Here is a 6,520-nt window from a genome sequence, read left to right as displayed (position 1 = left end):
ATAGGACCCAAGGAGGCCCTCGGTCTTTGTTGTGTATGTGGTGGGGGCTGCTGTTGTCGCAGCCCCCGGCCGGATAGCCGACTGTCTGGCCCCCTGGTGAGGGCAGATCTTTTGAACCTGGGCCCTGCCTGACGGTTGTTTTCCTTATGGCGCTTAGCACCTTGCTGTTTGGAGGAAGGGTGAGATGACTCTTCGCACCTTACCCTTCCGTGGCTTTGTGCTGCCGAGACTGTGTGTCTCCGTAGCTGGGGGGAGGAGAGGAGCAGGCACGGGGAGGTTGGGGCTGCCCCTCTCCCAGGTGCCGATGGTAACAGCAGTTACCCTGCCTCACTTGTGGGATGCCCATGCAGCATTGCCCAGAGTTTACCCTTTGAGCAATGTTGTGCAGTCTCTTTTCATTGCTGTTTACCCAGGAGTCAGTGCTTAACCATCAAAACCTTCACTCTGGACACAGAACCTCACAGAGTGCCTGGGAGTGTTTCCCGTGTTCCCCGTGTGTTCACAGGGGGCCGGAGGTGGGGGGGTAACTGGCTGGCAGGTTGAATCTTGGCTAAACTTTGAGGAGCTGATTAGCGGGGTGCTGAAAGTTAACTGTTACGCAACCCTTATGTAGGGCACGGAGGGTGTATTTCCATAAGCCCTCTTTGGCATTTTTTTCTGGTACATGAAAATGTCGATCAATTCTATGCTGGAGCTTCCACATACAATACAACAAGCCCATTGCCAAGACAATGAGAGATCATCAATTCCTAAGAAACAGGTTCTCCCAGCTCTAGCGACTGTTACGAGTCCTACCACAGCCCCACACAAGCGGGTTTAAAAGACGCTGAAACCTAGAGTGAATATCAGTGGCTGGTATTGAATGTGCAGGACTTTCCAAAATTATGAAAGCAAATAAATCCCAGACAAAACACTCTAGGACGTCCCTTACTCATTGTAAAGTTATCCCAGAATGACTAATCCCCCACACTAACGTGAGATGGGGGTTTAGATTCTATTAAAGACAAGGAGGCGATTATTATGCATTACAATCTTTACTCTGAAACCACAGCAGCAAAGAAAAAACTTTTACAAACAAAAAAGTTTCAACAACAGAACTAGATAAAGTTCAATGTCAATGCATGGGGAACTCCCCAAACCATCATGGAGGATAGGTCATACCCTGCAGGGGACCAATGAGCAGGGACCCTCCTTTATATATGTCCATTACTCTAACGCCAACCCCTCTTTCTGCAGCTGACTTGCACCAGACGCCCAATGGAACGGTTGAACTGCGTAGCGCAGAGAAAAAGGATCCAGCGAAACCGGAGATCTCAACCTTTCCGCAGCCTGAAGCAATGAAGAAGTTCTTCTGGATAGGACTTCTCACCCGAAATCACGCACTCCAGAACTTGTAACTGCGATCCACACTCCTGAGCAGAACCTCAACTCGTACCTGTAAGAACAACAAGCAAGAAGGGTGGGTGGTTGGGAAGAACAACAAACCAAAGAATGTTCTCACTTGAACCACCTGTGTACATGCGTATCACAATTGTCATATCATATCATATCATATCCAGGGTGGGTGGGAGGGATAATAATCGCCTCCTTGTCTTTAATAGAATCTAAACCCCCATCTCACGTTAGTGTGGGGGATTAGTCATTCTATGACAAGACAGGAGGCTCATATTATGCAAGTTCAAAGCCCTTGCATCTCATTAGTAAGTACAAAATGATCCAATATAATAGATAATATAATAAAATTAAAGGAAAGGTAACATTTTTTAAATGCTTTCATTAAATCAATCTGTTGACCAATCAGAGAATTGCCCAAGACTAGGTTGCCCGAAAAGCTGTCTTATAAGGCAAAGTCAAATCCACTGCAAGAAAAACAGGAATGTGCCAAATCCAGCGTTCCTTACAGGCCACCAAAACCAACTGGTTAAAAGAGGGGAAAACATTGAACAAAGTTTTCCTATACTAATAGGTTAGGACAAAACCATCTGAAATAAACACCTATGTTGTTCAATCAAATATTCAAAACACTTAAATTCGTACCATTTTTGGGGACCTAGAAAGCAAACCAATGAAAACAAACACCTAGCTCTCCTGGAGATAAAGAAAAGTACCCCATAGGGGTGAAAGTCTTATAGGTTCCATCCCATGCATTAAAGGAAGATATCGCATTAGAAACAGGGCATGTCACAGAACTACACTGGGGAACCAAGAGGGAAAGACAAATCTTCAAAAGGGTAAAATGGGAGTAAAAAATCATTTTTATAAATTTTGTAATAGGACAATCCATCCTGAGCAGAGCTGAAAAGCAATAGAATTAATCTACAATTGTCTTCAGACATATGTGTATACTAAGGAGGGAAGTCTTCTGGAGGCAGAAGCAGAATGGAAGAGAGGGCCCCACCTGAGAAGCTAAACCCGTCAAACCGCCAACACGGAGACCCTCAGACCTCCCGAACTCTTGAAGAAGGACTCTGCTACCATGACAAAAGGCAGATATTATAAACCTGATCCTTAAGAGGCCAAACTTGGCAAGAAGAAAAAATGTATCCGACATCCAATCACTACCATTATAGTGATATCTAAACTCCTTTGTAGGTATGCCCGGTGCTTGAACCTTGATCCCTCCTCCCTGGTGATAAATCCCCTAGTGGATCAAAAGTAACCGAAGGAGGACACCAAATTTCCAAAATCTTAGCAAGACTCTAAACTGCAAAGAACTGATCACTAAATGGTTAAACTGAAGGTGTACACCAGAAGAGGTCCAACCTATATTTCAGCCAATTTGCAGATCTTTGAAGCTCACAGCACCCTGAGCTGGCACCTTACTGCAAACAAACTCTTGTGAAAACTCCAAAGGTCCACCTGCCATGCAGGTGACTATGATAATCAAGTCATCAACCAAATATATATCCCAGCACTCTGGTAATCGTAGCGGCAGACACCGTCTGAAAGTTAATGTATAGACTCTGGAACGCATCGTGATAGAGGGTCATAACGTGGATGGGGGATAGTATCACTCCCAGACCCCTCTATCCCACCAAGGGATATTGAGCCTTCCCAAAAGAGGAGAAACCTCCCCCACTTATCCAAAGGAAAAACCTTGCAATCCAGAAAGAAAACTACCCTGAGGACCACATTAAAGCCCCGCTTTACACCGTTAAGAGAAATAAATACCCACTAGCGCCTCTAACCAATCCCCTGACTGGACAGACTCCAGTTAACTTATTGAAATACCAGAGATTAGCACAAAGAAAAGTAACAGACGGGAGGGAAATGCTCAGTGCGAGTCTGCACTGGTCACCCGCCAGAACTCCTGTAAAAAGGAAAAAACTGAAACCATTGGATACTCCCAGAGGTGTAATATTATGATGCAATCTCCCCCAAGGATGGCAGGAAAGCTGAAACCATTGGATACTCCCAGAGGCGTAATATTATGATGCAATCTCCCCCAAGGATGGCAGGAAGGGGAATGAGGGGGAAAGAACTCTGGATAATTATCAATGCCCTGTAAATGCAAGGTTGAGAAGAAATCTGGGACCACTGTCCCCTCAAACCCTGAGGTCTGAGTCACTGTATTTATGTGAGGCTGACTGGCCACTATGGGAATCAGGGGAAGGAAAAACTAAGCACATTGTCCATAGCAAAACAGTACTTATACAGTACTACGAACCCTCAGGTATATGAGTGGTGCTTAACACTACTACGAGCGTTGTGTGGTGTGAGGTGTTCACTTATCGATCTCAGCAGGATAAAAGACTGATGTAGACCTTTCCAAAATTAGGAACCTGTATCAGAACGGTCAGCACGGATATGAAAACAGCACTCTAAAGAGGTTAAGCAACGCTCATGAGGGTACAGAAGCCTGCGTGTACTCCTCGAGCAGAGGAGAAGTTGCAACACACTGTTAGACGGTTAGCTGAACCATAGGCCAAGCTTTGGGAGGAAAAACATGAGGCAGGCGCCAGCAAGTTATTATTTGGCAACTCGTCTAACTGATACCATCAAGTGTTTCCAAACACTCCATCCAAGTAAAACATGGTTGCTCAACTTGTCATGTAAAAAACTGAACGGTTACCCTCGAGCTGACCCTGTCTCCACCAGAAACCAAAAGAATAAGGAATGTCCAATGGGACAAAAGTAGGGGAGAACAAACGTCCCCACTAAAGAGAGCCTTAAGCCCTACAGACCTCAATAGAGGCATAACGCATCATCTTTATTCTTCCTCATGTTGAGAGAAAATACTGTAGCTTAATCAGCACTGGTATTGGGTGGAGCAATTGAGGTCGGGAATCAAAACCTAAGGAAAGGACTGAGTTGTCCTGAAACTAACTAAGGTAAAGGGTGACAGAATTTTTAACTAAAAGATGAATGATAACACCAGATAGATGGTTAGAGAGGAAGGTACAACCCCATATGGGTCTGTTTACAACCACTTCCACACTCTTTTCTTTAAAGCACTTAATAAATAAAGAATATATAATATATGAAATATATATAAAATATCCAAAGAAGAGGGGTTACGCCCTCACAGGGGACCGAATCCCCGGCCCTTATATAAGCTGATACTCACTGAGCTTTCTGGGCCACTGACAATTCTGAAAAAACGCAAATGTGTTCCAGTCAACACTTAAACATATTGTTTATCAAAGCGTACACTGAGCAAGTGCACCTCAACTGCTCACCCCAGCAGGGTGAGGCAACCAATAGTACACGAGGGAGCACCTCGCAGTAGGAACAAGGCGAAGCCTGAAACCGAGCAGGTTACTGCACGCCTACAAGACCAAACAATGGCGTCAGCCATATGCAGCACCTAAACAAAGCTGCCGACCTTAAGGAAGGAATACACTGAGCAAGTGCACCTCCAACTGCTCGCCCGAGCAGGGTGTGATAATCAGCAGTACACGAGGGGGTAACCTCGCAATAGAATCAGGCTGAACCTGAAACCGAACTTATGGCACCTACAGTGAAGGCAAAGCACATAACTTAAGAAATAAGTAAATGAATAAATAAACAAAGAAAATAAAATAAAACTGCAGACTGGCAGTGCATCGGGCTCTTGCGCTGGATGGTCAGACTTTGACCTAACAAACCCACAGTCTATCAGTAAACATTCTTTCTTTCCAGCACTAAAGGTAAGGAAATGTGTTGTGTCACCAGGGATACGAAATTACAAACATTTAACAAAACCACATTTTTACTATTAAAATGTTTGTGCTATAATCTTTCTGAAGAAGTCATGAACCGACCAAATGCCCATTAGGAAATCCCTGCTCAACTGAGCAAAAAAGGTGACAATCAAATACCTCCATTGTAAAATACAATTATTTAAAATATAACAATTAAAATATCTAATCTTAAAATATACAAATAAACATGCGCTGGTCGGCCGCGAACCCGGGTCTTCCTGCATGGGAGACCTGCAGCTCTATATTTGAGCTAACTTGGCTCAGTACTGAAACAGAGGCTTTTGTTACAAACATAAGCCACAGGGGCAGGCCGAACCCAAAGCCTGCAGCACCTGGAATCCCCAGGTGACCATAAATCTGTCAAGGGGCACGAATTCAAACAGGCGAAATGAAGAGGGAACAGTGTAAACAACACTGCTCTCGCGCACGCCGGGAGCGAGTTGATTAATGCACTAGAAACACCTGAGTTTACAAGCGCGAGAAATTTTTAAAGAAGAAATAAATTAGAGAGCTCCCTCGAACTCACAACCTCATGGACTGTAGTCCGAAATTCAACCATTGCACCACTGCTTCAGCTGAAACAGGAAGTATGAGCATAATACATATTTTCTTTTTGAAAGACACCAAAATGAAACCAACGGCCGCACGCGGCTATCCAGATACATTGTATCAAATACACAAATTCCTTTATAATAAAAGGTAATTAACACATATTTACCATATAAATAATATATGTCATATTCAAACTAATAAAGCCTACTACTGACAAACAATGTAAGACACAACTGAAAGGGGTGACTTAGCTCTGTGGTGTCAGCAGCAAAGAAAGAGGGGTTGGCGTTAGAGTAATGGACATATATAAAGGAGGGTCCCTGCTCATTGGTCCCCTGCAGGGTATGACCTATCCTCCATGATGGTTTGGGGAGTTCCCCATGCATTGACATTGAACTTTATCTAGTTCTGTTGTTGAAACTTTTTTGTTTGTAAAAGTTTTTTCTTTGCTGCTGTGGTTTCAGAGTAAAGATTGTAATGCATAATATGAGCCTCCTGTCTTGTCATAGAATCGCCACCGAAGAATATGGAAGAATTCTCCCCAGTCCTGTCTGATATCATGGAATTAGAGTTGGCAAGGAAGAGTGTAAACAAGCAACCTGATGGATGCTGAGATACTAGAAACAGATTTATCGCTTGTTACCACCCAGGAAGTTTACGTAGTGAACAGGGAAAACGTCTTTCCAGCGGCCGAGCTGTTAAGTAGAATTTCTTCAATTACACTGGAACAAGTGGCTATGTTCACATTGAATGGAACAAATAGGACGGTCACACTGCAAACGTCC

At 43.9% G+C, this 6,520-nt stretch overlaps 1 long non-coding RNA gene across 1 annotated transcript; it reads right to left on the bottom strand.

The window, feature by feature from the left end:
• Positions 1 to 1,015: 1,015 nt before the first annotated feature.
• On the bottom strand, positions 1,016 to 6,000 carry LOC138481531 (uncharacterized). Its single transcript, XR_011274265.1, has 2 exons — positions 5,902 to 6,000; positions 1,016 to 1,435 (listed from the first exon to the last, which is right to left on the bottom strand). It is a non-coding gene; the product is annotated as an uncharacterized lncRNA (long non-coding RNA).
• Between the last annotated feature and the right edge of the window lie 520 nt (positions 6,001 to 6,520).

Source organism: Ambystoma mexicanum, chromosome 5p (genome assembly GCF_040938575.1).
Source record: "Ambystoma mexicanum isolate Mex_15411 chromosome 5p, UKY_AmexF1_1, whole genome shotgun sequence".
NCBI classification, from domain to species: domain Eukaryota; kingdom Metazoa; phylum Chordata; class Amphibia; order Caudata; family Ambystomatidae; genus Ambystoma; species Ambystoma mexicanum.
This window is presented reverse-complemented; position numbering and strand designations above follow the sequence as displayed.